Below are 13,679 nucleotides of genomic sequence, written 5' to 3'. Positions count from 1 at the left end.
TCTAATAAAAATTTATCTCATTAAAAAAAAAAACTATAAAACTATAGGCGAACTAGGAAATATGAAACTTCATCGAAACTACTAAATAATTGAATTTGAACTCTTGAATGCTTTGTTCATGCTTGAAAGTTGTGAGTAGGTTTTTTGTAAGACGGTTTCACAGATTTTTATCTGTGAGACGAGTCAATTTTACCGATATTCACAATAAAAAGTAATACTCTTAGCATAAAAAATAATATTTTTTCATGGATGACCCAAATAAGATATCCGTCTCATAAAATACGACCCATGAGATTGTCTCACGCAAGTTTTTGCTTGAAGTTATACCTTAATTTCGTCAATTTCATGTGGTGGTTTGTACTAATTTATCCAACATATTTCATGTGCCATATTATCTCAATCTGGTAAAACCTTTTAATACTACTAAATATAAATAACATTGATCTTTCATGTTCCAAGTCAAGCAACTCAAGTGTCATTGTATATGGTGGATGGATTTAAGCACAAATATTTTACTATAATCAAGCGAGTAAAACAAACTACTGATTAAAAGAATAAAACTCAAATACATATTTTTTTATATTTAAAAGAGATTCGTATTTATTCCTAATTCAAAAAATGCAAACTGAATTAAAAAACCCAGAAAAGAAGAAAATAAAATAAAACGATTGAAAAATTAGAATAAAAAAATAAAAAAAAAAAGAAACTGAAGTTTGCGGGAAAAAGTAAAAAATAAAGTCTCCACATTCAGAAACGAGCCAACATCGCCACAGACACTCTATAAACTGCAGAAGTTTAAAAGAACACAGAAAGCCAGAACTCTCTCCCAGATGATCCACAGTAGGCGGCGCCGCTCGTTTCCAGGTGACCTTATCTTCTCTCTTCCCTGTTTTTTTTAAAACTCGATGCATCCTCTATTTCATCCCACTTCAAACGCTGAAAATCTGTAGTGGCGCTCATTTTTCTTTGCCACTGGAGATCAAGTGAATTTTGTTCTAGGATTTGAAATAACATTAATGCAGCTGATAGGAAGGAGATTCAAGAAAAGGGAGATCCCATCCAAGAAAAAGTTACAAAAATTATTTCTGTGATTGATTACGAAATCAAGAATGATCCAACTTTTTTGCTGCGATTACATGTGCATGCAGTAGTTGATTCCCGTGTGTCGAAGTAGTTTAATACTCTTTTTCACTTTCCAAAGATTGACATGCATGAGTTCTCTTAACATTTTGAAATGGTTTTCACGATAATTATATGCAGGGAAATATTTTTTTATGTTTCTTCGTCTTATCTTCAACGGTTTAGTAAACCCTTTTCCAGGAAAGTAAATGATTTGCCTTGTATTACTTCTGGTTAGGTTAAGATGAAGTCTTGATGTTTCTGAAAGTGGGAATCAATAATTGAGACATTTGTCAACTTCTGAGTTCTTTTTTTGGGTTAAATGATAAATGTGCTTCGGTTTGATACTTTTGGTTTCCTTATCTGAATGTGATATCTGTAAAACAATCAGAATTGAAGCTTAATTGAGTTTTACCGCAGATCAGCAACTTCGTGCTACAATTTTGATGTACAAACTCCGTACAAAATTGGCATATTCTTCCTAAAGTATTTAGTTTGTTACACCGCATGATTTCCATATCTCTAGATTGTTAGCTTTTCTCTAGATGCGGTTTTTGGATATTCGTGTCTTGTTCCGGTAGGCTAAAAATAGTATATAAAGAATTAACTTATCAGAAAAATACTGATTTAATTGAAATATATTTGGATGTTCCTGTCTTTCCATAAAAATATTGTTCTAGGTTGGCTTCCATCCTTTAGCTTCCTGCACCAGCTACATCAAAGAAACAAAAAGAAAAAAAGGTGTAATTATTGCATTGGCTATCTATAAGATCAGGGACAAGTTTGACGTGATGTTCTATCATCGCGAATTCTATTATCTGTTCAAATATATGCGAACAACGAATATTCTCTGTTCAAAAAGGGAAAAACGAAACTTGTTGGAACTGCACGATCTACATAGAAACTGTGAGTTCTACCAAGAATGTCACTTGGATCTGGCAGAATTATTGTATCATGCATGTTCTTTCTGTATGCAGATTGGGAAATGGAATCTGGTGGTAATTCCTTTCCATCTGGAGCAGACGGGTCTAAAGAAAGTTTGCTACTTCTACCACCCGGAAGTTGGGAATTACTATTATGGAGGTGATCACCCAATGAAACCACATATAGAATTCGAATGACTCATGCTATCCTTAAGCACTATGGTTTACTTCAACAAATGAAAGTTTATAACCCTAAACTTTGACGGGAGAAGGATCTTCTCCGCTTTCATGTAGATGATTGTCTCTTTATTGCAAATAATCACCCAGAGGTACAGGACATTTAGGGGACCAGCTAAGCAGATTAATATAGGGCTATATTGCCCTGTATTTGACAATCTGTATTCCTTCTGTCGAACATATGCGGAAGGTTCCATTGGTGGAGCAGTGATGTTAAATCATGGACACTGTGACATAGCAGTGAATTGGGCTGGTAAAAGTAAGGCTTCTGGATTCTGCTATGTTAATGATATCGTGCTAGCGATTTTAGAGCTCCTCAAAGCTCATGAGGTACTATTTGAAACAATTCTATTTGATTAGGGAGCATTGTATACTTAGAATTGCTGATAAATCCGTTCATTTCCCATTTCGTGGTATATATAGAAGAATGATCACCAACCCATCCTTGTCTGATTGACAAATTTGCAACAATCAAGTTCTTAACATAAATTGATAAGGCAGGTAAGAAATTTGAGAATATATCTATTGATTAAATTGTGGAATCAAGTGCATGTTTTAATAGTCGTGCTATATAGGCTGCCACACAGGACAAGTGGATAATTGTTGCAAACCCACACATGCATATCATAAGTGGTTAACCAAGTGTCACCGTTGTGCTGACGGTTGGCAAAAGCATCTCCCTTTGTTATTACAGTGTCTTCATTGAATTTTCTATTCATATATTATGAGGATTCAAGTTGAGGTCGTATATGTCATTTTTTATACAATAAATAAATAAAAATCTGCAGTCTAGAAGCAAAGGCTGTTGCTCTAACAGAAGTTGACATTAATCTCGTCAGGAACACATGTTGGCACGCAAAATAAATAAAAAAGATCAGACTGTTGTGTGAATTTGAATACCGAATGAGATGTCAGAATTTGAATAACACTTAAAACAATATGTAGCTAGGAAAATCACGTGAATCGGCTAAATAAAATCTGATCTAAGTGATTATGGCATAAGCATGCACTGCACGCATATGGCATTAGGTTAACAGTTAGAGTGATCATCTCAGACAAATACAATACTGACTTTTTCTTTGCATGGCTTTAAAATGTCATCGTTTGCACCAAATGTTTAATAAGTTTTCAAGTCCAACCCAAATTTATTTCTCTATATGAACCGGTAATATAAGTAATAATTTTATTCACAAGCTAGCTAGCTAGCTCAAAAAACTAAGTTAATCAGAAGAAAGAATGTAGTATACTTGGTTGCTATGATCCAGTTCAGGTTCTAGAAATAAATTTCTGTAGAATCTAGTAATATAACTTCCCCACAAGTACTGAAAATTAATCACAGTGGCAGCATGTAAAAAAGTTGTAGCACTAGTTTTCGAAACTCTTTTCTTCTGTCATAACCAGTTTTTGGCAATATTTCAAGTTTTTCTCATTCCTGGTAGTTTAATATGCTTTACTTCTGCAGCGTGTTTCGTACGTGGACATTGATTTCACCATGGTGATGGCGTTGAGGAGGCTTTCTATCTAAGTGATAGAGTCATGACTCTGTAATTTCACAAATTCAGAGATTATTTCCCTGATTCTTGAAATATTCAAAATATTTGATGTGGAAAGGGGAAATATCATGTTCTATCATGCATCGTATAAATCATGTGATATGATAAGTAAATTATAAATTATATATAATAAAAGTGATTATAAAATAAAAGATAAAAATAAATAACAATTCGTGATAAATTATATGATATTTAATATATTTTAAATTAATTGATTATTTTTGTTAATTATATCATGATTACTAAAATGCACTCGTCATATATTAATTAGTATTGAATAAATAAATAAAATTTCTAGAATTAATTTATTTAAAAAATTATAAATAAAATTAAAATATTATATTAATTATTAAATTTTCACTAATTTTAATTTCCGAAAACAACTAAAAAAATCAATTAATATTACAAAAAATAATTAAATTTAATAATAACATAAATATGCATTTATTATGCTGTTAAATATAGTATAATAATAATAATTAAAATATGATTAATAATAATTATATTAGTTATAATATTAGTCAAATTATAAATTATATTTAAATATTATTAAATTTGTAATTATTTTAAACTTTAAAATATTAAAAAAAAATTAAATCATACACACTAAACACAGTGAAATCCAAACAATGAATTAAAATATGTAATTGACTATGAAAGCTATCAATCCATGTTTAAGCCAATAATGGCTAAGGTGATGGAAGTTGTGAGAACAGAATCTTTCAACCTTCTTAATTAATCATGTGTAAGGAAATTTAAGTGCATGTGATTTTTATTGTATAGGATTTATATATTGAAGAATATTTTATATGGGAATTTTGGAGATACTCTTGGATAGACAATATTAAGTTATAAAATTATGCTTAAGCATGCAAATTTCGAAATTTGGGAGAGAATATTTCAAAAATTGGTATGTCATACAAGGTGCAAGGAAATAAGATAAATTAATTCATGGATATTCCTAAAAATTTAGGGATAAATCTCACAACTTAGGTAGCTAAATTTTCGAAAATGACAAGGATATTGGGAGTCAAATATTGAGAGATTTGAAGCATTTTTGGGCATGATTGGGCTACCATATTGAGCTCCATCCTCCTTCCCTATAAATACTCCATCAAGCCTAGCTTTCCCTACACCAAAAATCCGAAAATCCCTTGCTGCAATTTCGAAAATTCCAGCAGCCATCCTAGCCGAATTATTGCTTGAAAATCGTCCTAAAGTAAGGCCAAAAGTCGAGCCGAGGTGCCGCCGAAGTGAAGAGCAAGAAGTAATCCAAGTCTAGCATCGTGCACCTATGTTTTAACTCTCAAAATATACTGTAAATGGACTGTTTTAAAGTTACATTTTTCGGATTATGCATGTGTTCGGTTTCGAAAATAGTCGAGTACAAATTTCGTTTTTTTTTTGTGTTGATTGTCATACGGTTTTAAGCACTGTGACGAGTTGACTGTATATGGTAGGAATCCCAACCATGACGTACCCTTACGCGGTGAGGGATATAACTGCTATACGGCCTCGCCCCCTTAGAGGAGTAAAAATTAGGGACTGATATCAGTAAACTATAGAAAGTAGATGAATCTCAGTGCTTGGTCAATGTTATGCATGTGCTATAGATTATGTATGCAAGTCATGAGTTTCAAAATTTATGCACGTTGTTGTATTGTGCTCGATATGCCAACACTTGCTGAGTATTCCCAAATACTCACCCCCTTACAACCCTTTCCCAGATAAGCTCGAGGAAGAACTCGACGAGGAAGAGTCTGAACAATTCTAGGGATGGTGAATGTTTAAGAATTTAGATTAAGTTTAAAGTTTATTATGATTATTCAGTTTTACGTTTCCGCATTAAACTCTGTCGTTTTTTTTTGGATTTCGGTATTGTAAGGACTATCGTTATTACGTTTAAATTATGATATATAAACTGGTTTTGGTTTATACTGTGTTACGAGGCCGGTTGTTTTCGATTTTGTGATTGTTAAACAACGGCGGTATCAACCCTGAGTTTCTGGGCGTGACAGAAGTTTTTAGACCTGGAGCAGTACTCTTACAGTGTGGAGCCGACTCCTTATCTTGTGACAAATTAGGCAGCTTCAATGTGAGAGCCCAGTTCCTCAAGGCCCAGCCCAATGGGATTAAGTAAGTTAAAATAAGTAAATAATAATAATAATCATAATAATCCTCAAACTTTTCCTCGGAAACCGCGTTCGTTCTTCCCGTAGCTTCTGTTCTTCATTTCTGTACAATTCTCGTTCGCTTTGATCGACCATATTTCCATCGTCGGTCATCGAAAAATTAAACTAAATATACGGTTGGGAAGCTCTCGACGTAAGCTTTCCGTTGATTCCACTTTTGATAGGAAAAATCGGGATTCTCAAAAACCCGTCGGAAACCCGTCGCACGTTTCTTCGTTAAATCTTCGCCGTACGTCGCCAGAGTTCGAAAATTCATTGAGGGCTTTTGTTCTCTGGGTCATAAGCTTCATTTTGGTATATATATTGAGGTACAAATCATGATTTCAGCAAGGTTGCTGTATTTTTGTTGGGTTAAATTTGGTACCAATATTGATATTTGTTATATTATTGATTGTAGGTACAAGAATTGAACCTATTAGAGGTATCTATCAGATTTTCGGAATTTATTTGGATTAAATTCGAAAATTCAGATTTATGTATTGAGTTTTCGGATTTTAGTGTTCAATAATTAGATGTTTAGATGCTATAGAATTGACATATATTAATTTTAGAAATTTTAAAGCCTAAATTAAGGCATTTTTGGAATTTTAGGCTAAATTGTCAAATAATAGAAAAAAATAAATGGAACTTTATATGAAATGTATTATTTGCCACAGGATTGGATTCTGCGAGAAATCCTTAAGATATTTCGGTGGTAAATTAAGTATTCAGTTGACGTACGCATGAACTGTTTTATTATGACATCTATATGATGTGAAATGACGTTAAGTACTTTGTAATGAGTTGTGGCGTGCCTTATGTGTTTCTGTGAATACGTGATTGCATTCACGCATTTATTTGAGTTGATACTATTGTGGCATAGCATTTCGAGCCTTGACTCTTTTGATTGCTATTGATATTGATCTATCGAGTTGTTGCGTCATCGATGGAGTGGGTGGGTAGGATTAGCACTCCTGATGACTTGCATGAGGACTGAGCGGGTCGCTCCCGTACCCTCGATGCTACGTGCATGGATGAGCGGCGGCATGATATTACGTTGCTGCAGTCCTGGCACGGATGACCGCTGTTACTGTTGCTGATGCGTTTCATTTGGACTCCGCTTTGGTATCCATTATTTTGTTGTTACTGACACGCATTGCATTGCATTTCATTGCATTTTACTTGATGTTATTTCATGTCAGTTATATTTGTCGTAATATTACTAGTTCGTCGTACCGGGGCCCGACCCCTCGTTTCTTTTTATGTTGTGGTTGTTTTTGATGCCATAGCAGGTTATCCAGGAGGATTTGACGCGTCTGGTGGAGCGTCAGGTATTGGTGCCCAGTCGTCGAGTCATGGTTGAGAGTTCCCAGATATATATATACTATATTATGGAGTTATACATTTACCGGGGAGATGCCCCGTGTAGCTGTATTGTTATTTTTACGATGTTTTGAATTGATAGTTGTGTGATCGAGCCTTGCCGGCTCTATATGTGTTTAGTCCTGGCCAATGCGGCTATAGGGTTGTGAATTGATGTTATGACTTTATTTCGAGTATATAAATGTTGTTTGTGTTGTTTGAAAATTTTTGGGATGTCCTACTTACGGGGAGATCATGCCGAAATTTCTATTGGTCCAAAAGGAAAATTTTTAATCGCTTTCGCTATTTACATTAATAAATCCTGGTTGTTTGATCATTAAATAATAATCAGGAGCACGGGCCCCCACAGTTGGTATCAGAGCGTAACTGGGATATGCTCGAATTAGAGTCTAGAGCACTTGAGTCTAGACACAAATAACATGATTGTGCATGTGTTTGACTATTTGCTCTTATTTGAATTATTTGGTGTGATTTGCTTGAATTTACCTACGTTAGAACGACTAGATGACTAGGCATGGTATTTAGTTTAGAAATTGCCTATAATTTTCTTTTACCTGTTATCTGCATGTTGATTTAATCCTCGTGTCTTGTAGAATGGCACATGGAGGAAGAGGTAGAAAAGGAAAAGAAATAGCGCAAGAATCTGAGGCGCAAAATGTTCGAGGACTTGCGGATATAATTAGAGGTAGACGTGGTCGACCTCGAGGACAAGTCGCTCAAAATGTTGAAGAAGAAGTGAACCAAGAACCTCCTCGACCTGAAAGACCTGGAGCTAGACAGGTAGCGATTGACAAAGGAGTGGAACAGCTAACGCAGAAAGTTGGAGGAATGCAGTTAATAATTTCTCAGTTCCAAGAATTACGTCCTCCAAAATTCTTTGGCAACGAGAGCGGAGAAATAGCAGCAGGATGGCTGAAAAGTATAAATCACCTATTTAATTTGTTGGAGTATTCCCAAGATATTAAATTGAAGCTTGCCATCTACCAACTTAAAGACCGAGCACAACTCTGGTGGGAAGCCACATAGGAAGCAATGAAGGACTCTGGTGAAATTATTACTTGGGATGCTTTTCGTGCTCACTTTACCCAAGAATATGCACCACCATCATATTATGCTGCTAAAGAAGAAGAGTTCAATCAGTTGGTGCAGGGTAACAAATCAGTGGTGGAATATGCTTCACAGTTTTCTGCTCTTTTGCCCTATGTTCCACATGTTGCTAGGAATGATCAGGCTAAACTATCACGTTTTCTGCACGGGTTGCAGTGGACTGTTCATACTTTGATAATGACTGGATCGCCTAATACGTATATTCAAGTAGTGGAAAAGGCGAATAAAATTGAAGCAAGTTTGCTCAGAGAAGACCCACAGCCAGGTCCATCATCTGTTTCTCAGGGATCTGGAAGTTGTATGTCAATGCCAGTGGATTTACCTCCATATCAGCCTGTACAGTCATACCAACAACCCAAACAGCAGAGGTACAAGGCAAAAGGAAAGCAATTCAAGAAGAAGTCTCAATCCAGCTCTTCCAGTTCAGGAAGTGCACGAGGAGGAGGTTCGGTTGGGTCGTCTAGCACTGTGCATTGTGACCGATGTGGTGGTCAACATTTCAGTTCCCAATGTGTAGGAGTTCAAGGAACTTGTCATATTTGTGATCAGCTTGGACATTACGCTAGAGTATGTCCTAATGCAGGGAGACAGCAGTTCCAGCCACAACAGTTTGGTCAAGTTCCCCGTGGACCAGTCTTTAGACCATATGCTCCTACCCAATCATTTCAGCACTCGAGTTACCCACCTCCCAGAGGTCCTATTCAGCAGCCATTTCCAGGGCCACAGCAAGCCCAAGTCCATGCTTTGACTTAAGACCAGGCTCAGGATGCACCAGGAGGAGTGATTGCAGGTATTTGTTATATTTTTGACTATCCTGCACGCATATTGATAGACACAGGAGCATCTCATTCATTTTTATCTGCTGCATTTGTTGATGAGCATGAGATTGCTACTATTTCTTTGTTGGATACTGTGTCAGTTGCTACTCGTTCCGTTGTATATTTAATGTGATGTGAGATAGTTTTGAACTGTGTGATTAGATTTGAGGGTAATATTATGATAACAAATCTAATCAAATTAGCCATGACTGATTTTGACTGTATTCTGGGTATGGATGTGTTGACGAATTATCGAGCCACTGTGGATTGTTTTCATGGAGTTGTCAGATTTAGACCGTATTATGGTAGCAAATGAAATTTTTATGGTTATGATTCACAGTCTCGAATTCCATTAGTATCTGCAATGGAGATGTTCATGTTGTTGTCAATCGGCAATGAAGGATTTTTGATCTATGCTCTTGATGCAACACGGGAAGAACAATTGGAAGTTTCAGACATTCCCGTTGTCAATGATTTTCCAGATGTATTTCCTGATGAGATTCCAGGCTTTCCACATCAAAGGGAAATAGATCTTAGCATTGAATTGATGCCAGGGACAAATCCTATTTCTAGAGCACCATATCGTTTAGCTCCAACAGAGTTGAAAGAACTCAAAGAACAGCTTCAAGATTTACTGGAAAAAGGCTATATAAGACCCAGTATGTCACCTTGGGGAGCTCCAGTATTGTCTGTAAAGAAAAAGACGGAACGATGAGAATGTGCGTCGATTATTGGTAGTTGAACAGGGCTACTGTGAAGAATAAGTATCCTCTGCCGCGTATTGGTGACTTGTTTGATCAGTTGCAGGGTACATCTGTGTATTCCAAGATTGATCTTCGTTCCGGATACCATCAGCTTAGAGTCCGAGAGGAAGATGTTCCTAAGACAAGCATTTCGGACACGATATGGGCACTTTGAATTCTTAGTTGTGCCTTTCGGTTTGACTAATGCACCCGCAGTGTTTATGGATTTAATGAACCATGTATTCCGAGAATTCATCGATAGATTCGTTATTGTCTTTATTGATGACATCTTGATTTATTCCAAGTCACAAAAAGAGCACAAGGAACATTTGAAATTAGTTCTCCAAACACTCAGAGAAGCGCAATTGTATGCCAGAATTTATTCAAGAAATGAAAGAAAAGGTTGAAATGATCAGGAAAAGAATGAAAGCAGCTCAGGATCGTCAAGCCAGTTATGCTAATAAAAGGCGTAAGCCTTTAGAATTTCAGGTTTGCGATCAAGTTTTCTTGAAAGTATCACCGTTTCGTGGTACTATGAGATTTGGGCGGAAAGGGAAGCTAGCTCCGCATTATATTGGTCCATATGCGATTGTTGAGAGGATTGACACTTTGGCTTATCGTTTGGACTTGCTGCAGAGTCTGTCTGCGATACATGATGTGTTTCATGTATCTATGCTACGAAAGTACGAGCCGTATCCTTCTCATATCTTGAGGACTGATGAGGTGGAGTTGGATAGTTCCCTTAGCTATGTTGAGCATCCAGTGCAAATTCTTGATTGTAAAGAAAAGCAACTCAGGAATAAGACGATTCCACTGGTTATGGTGCAGTGGAGTAGACATGGGAGAGAAGAAGCTACATGGGAATTAGAGGCTAAGATGCGTCAGGATTGGCCTCATTTGTTTGAAATGTAATAAATTATTCCATGTATTCTGATTTCCTATGTACTATCAGTGGTAAATGCTCATAAATCACTTTTGTATAAATGTTGTTTATGCTAGATTTCGAGGACGAAATCTTTTATTAGTAGGGGAGAATGTGAGAGCCCAGTTCCTCAAGGCCCAGCCCAATGGGATTAAGTAAGTTAAAATAAGTAAATAATAATAATAATCATAATAATCCTCAAACTTTTCCTCGGAAACCGCGTGCGTTCTTCCCGTAGCTTCTGTTCTTCATTTCTGTACAATTCTCGTTCGCTTTGATCGACCATATTTCCATCATCGGTCATCGAAAAAATTAAACTAAATATACGGTTGGGAAGCTCTCGACGTAAGCTTTCGTTGATACCACTTTTGATAGAAAAAATCGAGATTCTCAAAAACCCGTCGGAAACCCGTCGCACGTTTCTTCGTTAAATCTTCGCCGTACGTCTCCGGAGTTCGAAAATTCAATGAGGGCTTTTGTTCTCTGGGTCATAAGCTTCATTTTGGTATATATATTGAGGTACAAATCATGATTCCAGCAAGGTTGCTGTATTTTTGTTGGGTTAAATTTGGTACCAATATTGATATTTGTTATATTATTGATTGTAGGTACAAGAATTGAACATATTAAGGTATCTATCAGATTTTCGGAATTTATTTGGATTAAATTCGAAAATTCAGATTTATGTAATTGAGTTTTCGGATTTTAGTGTTCAATAATTAGATGTTTAGATGCTATAGAATTGACATATATTAATTTTAGAAATTTTAAAGCCTAAATTAAGGATTTTTGGAATTTTAGGCTAAATTGTCAAATAATAGAAAAAAATAAATGGAACTTTATATGAAATGTATTATTTGCCACATGATTGGATTCTGCGAGAAATCCTTAAGATATTTAGGTGTTAAATTAAGTATTCAGTTGAGGTACGCATGAACTGTTTTATTATGACGTCTATATGATGTGAAATGACGTTAAGTACTTTGTAATGAGTTGTGGCGTGCCTTATGTGTTTCTGTGAATATGTGATTGCATTCACGCATTTATTTGAGTTGATACTATTGTGGCATAGCATTTCGAGCCTTGACTCTTTTGATTGCTATTGATATTGATCTATCGAGTTGTTGCGTAATCGATGGAGTGGGTGGGTAGGATTAGCACTCCTGATGACTTGCATGAGGACTGAGCGGGTCGCTCCCGTACCCTCGATGCTACGGGCATGGATGAGCGGCGGCATGATATTACGTTGCTGCAGTCCTGGCACGGGTGGCCACTGTTACTGTTGCTGATGCGTTTCATTTGGACTCCGCTTTGGTATCCATTATTTTGTTGTTACCGACACGCATTGCATTGCATTTCATTGCATTTTACTTGATGTTATTTCATGTCAGTTATATTTGTCGTAATATTACTAGTTCGTCGTACCGGGGCCCGACCCCTCGTTTCTTTTTATGTTGTGGTTGTTTTTGATGCCATAGCAGGTTATCCAGGAGGATTTGACGCGTCTGGTAGAGTGTCAGGTAGTGGTGCCCAGTCGTCGAGTCGTGGTTGAGAGTTCTCAGATATATATATATTATATTATGGAGTTATACATTTACCGGGGAGATGTCCCGTGTAGCTGTATTGTTATTTTTACGATGTTTTGAATTGATAATTGTGTGATCGAGTCTTGCTGGCTCTATATGTGTTTAGTCCTGGCCAGTGCGGCTATAGGGTTGTGAATTGATGTTATGACTTTATTTCGAGTATATAAATGTTGTTTGTGTTGTTTGGAAATTTTTGGGATGTCCTACTTACGGGGAGGTCATGCCGAAATTTCTATTGGCCCAAAAGGAAAATTTTTAATCGCTTTCGCTGTTTACATTAATAAATTCTGGTTGTTTGATCATTAAATAATAATCAGGAGCACTGGCCCCCACATTCAATCTCACTGTTAGAGGTCACGCAGGTTGCGTCAAATTTATGAAATCTTTTAATGTGCCACTTCTTTTGCTTGGTGGAGGTGGCTACAAACTCTCTAATGTTGCTCGTTGCTGGTGCCATGAGTTACATCTTGAGTAAAAAATTGTAGTTTGTTATGTAGTATCAATTGGTCTCACTCCTGTGTGAATGTCAAGCGGCACACCTACGGCTGTTTTTTGGGCCGTGATTGCAAAATTAGTGATTCTGTGCCATATTTCATCATCAAGAATACTGGGTTGTAACATATAATAAGATCATGTAACTTGTGTGTGACCTTGCTAATTATAAGTATGACAACATCGAACTTTATATGTGAAATCGACTTTCGTGTAGGAACAAAATCGTCCATATACTCATATGTCCTGCATTTTATATATTGGTCATTATTCTGAATCAGATTCTGTGTGAATGAACGTCGAAAAATGCTGAAGAATACATTTTCTTTTTATGTTCTTATTTATAGCGTGCTTGTTTCTTGAGCAGACAGGAGTGGCACTATGAATTGAGGTTGATGACCAGATTCCCCAGCATGATTTTTGGGATCATTACGGCCCGAACTACACTCTCCATATTTCTCCAAGTAACAGGAAAAACAAAAATTCTCCCAAAAAACTGGATAAAATAGGAGCAAAACTCCTCGAGAATCTCTCAGAACTTTCACATGCACCAAGCCTACAGTTCCAAGAAAGACCTCAAGGTGCCGAACTTCCAGATTGTTAAATGTCCCCTTATCATACAAAC

The 13,679-nt window shown here is 36.3% G+C and overlaps 1 protein-coding gene and 1 pseudogene across 1 annotated transcript in view; both read left to right on the top strand.

Annotated features, from left to right (window-relative positions):
* The window catches only part of LOC142536889 (uncharacterized), a 90,454-nt gene that overhangs the window by 22,606 nt on the left and 54,169 nt on the right, over positions 1 to 13,679 (top strand). The window lies entirely within an intron of this gene.
* Positions 855 to 13,658, top strand: LOC142537856 (histone deacetylase 19-like; annotated as a pseudogene).

Source organism: Primulina tabacum, chromosome 2, assembly GCF_025594145.1.
Source record: "Primulina tabacum isolate GXHZ01 chromosome 2, ASM2559414v2, whole genome shotgun sequence".
Classification (NCBI taxonomy): domain Eukaryota; kingdom Viridiplantae; phylum Streptophyta; class Magnoliopsida; order Lamiales; family Gesneriaceae; genus Primulina; species Primulina tabacum.
This window is presented reverse-complemented; position numbering and strand designations above follow the sequence as displayed.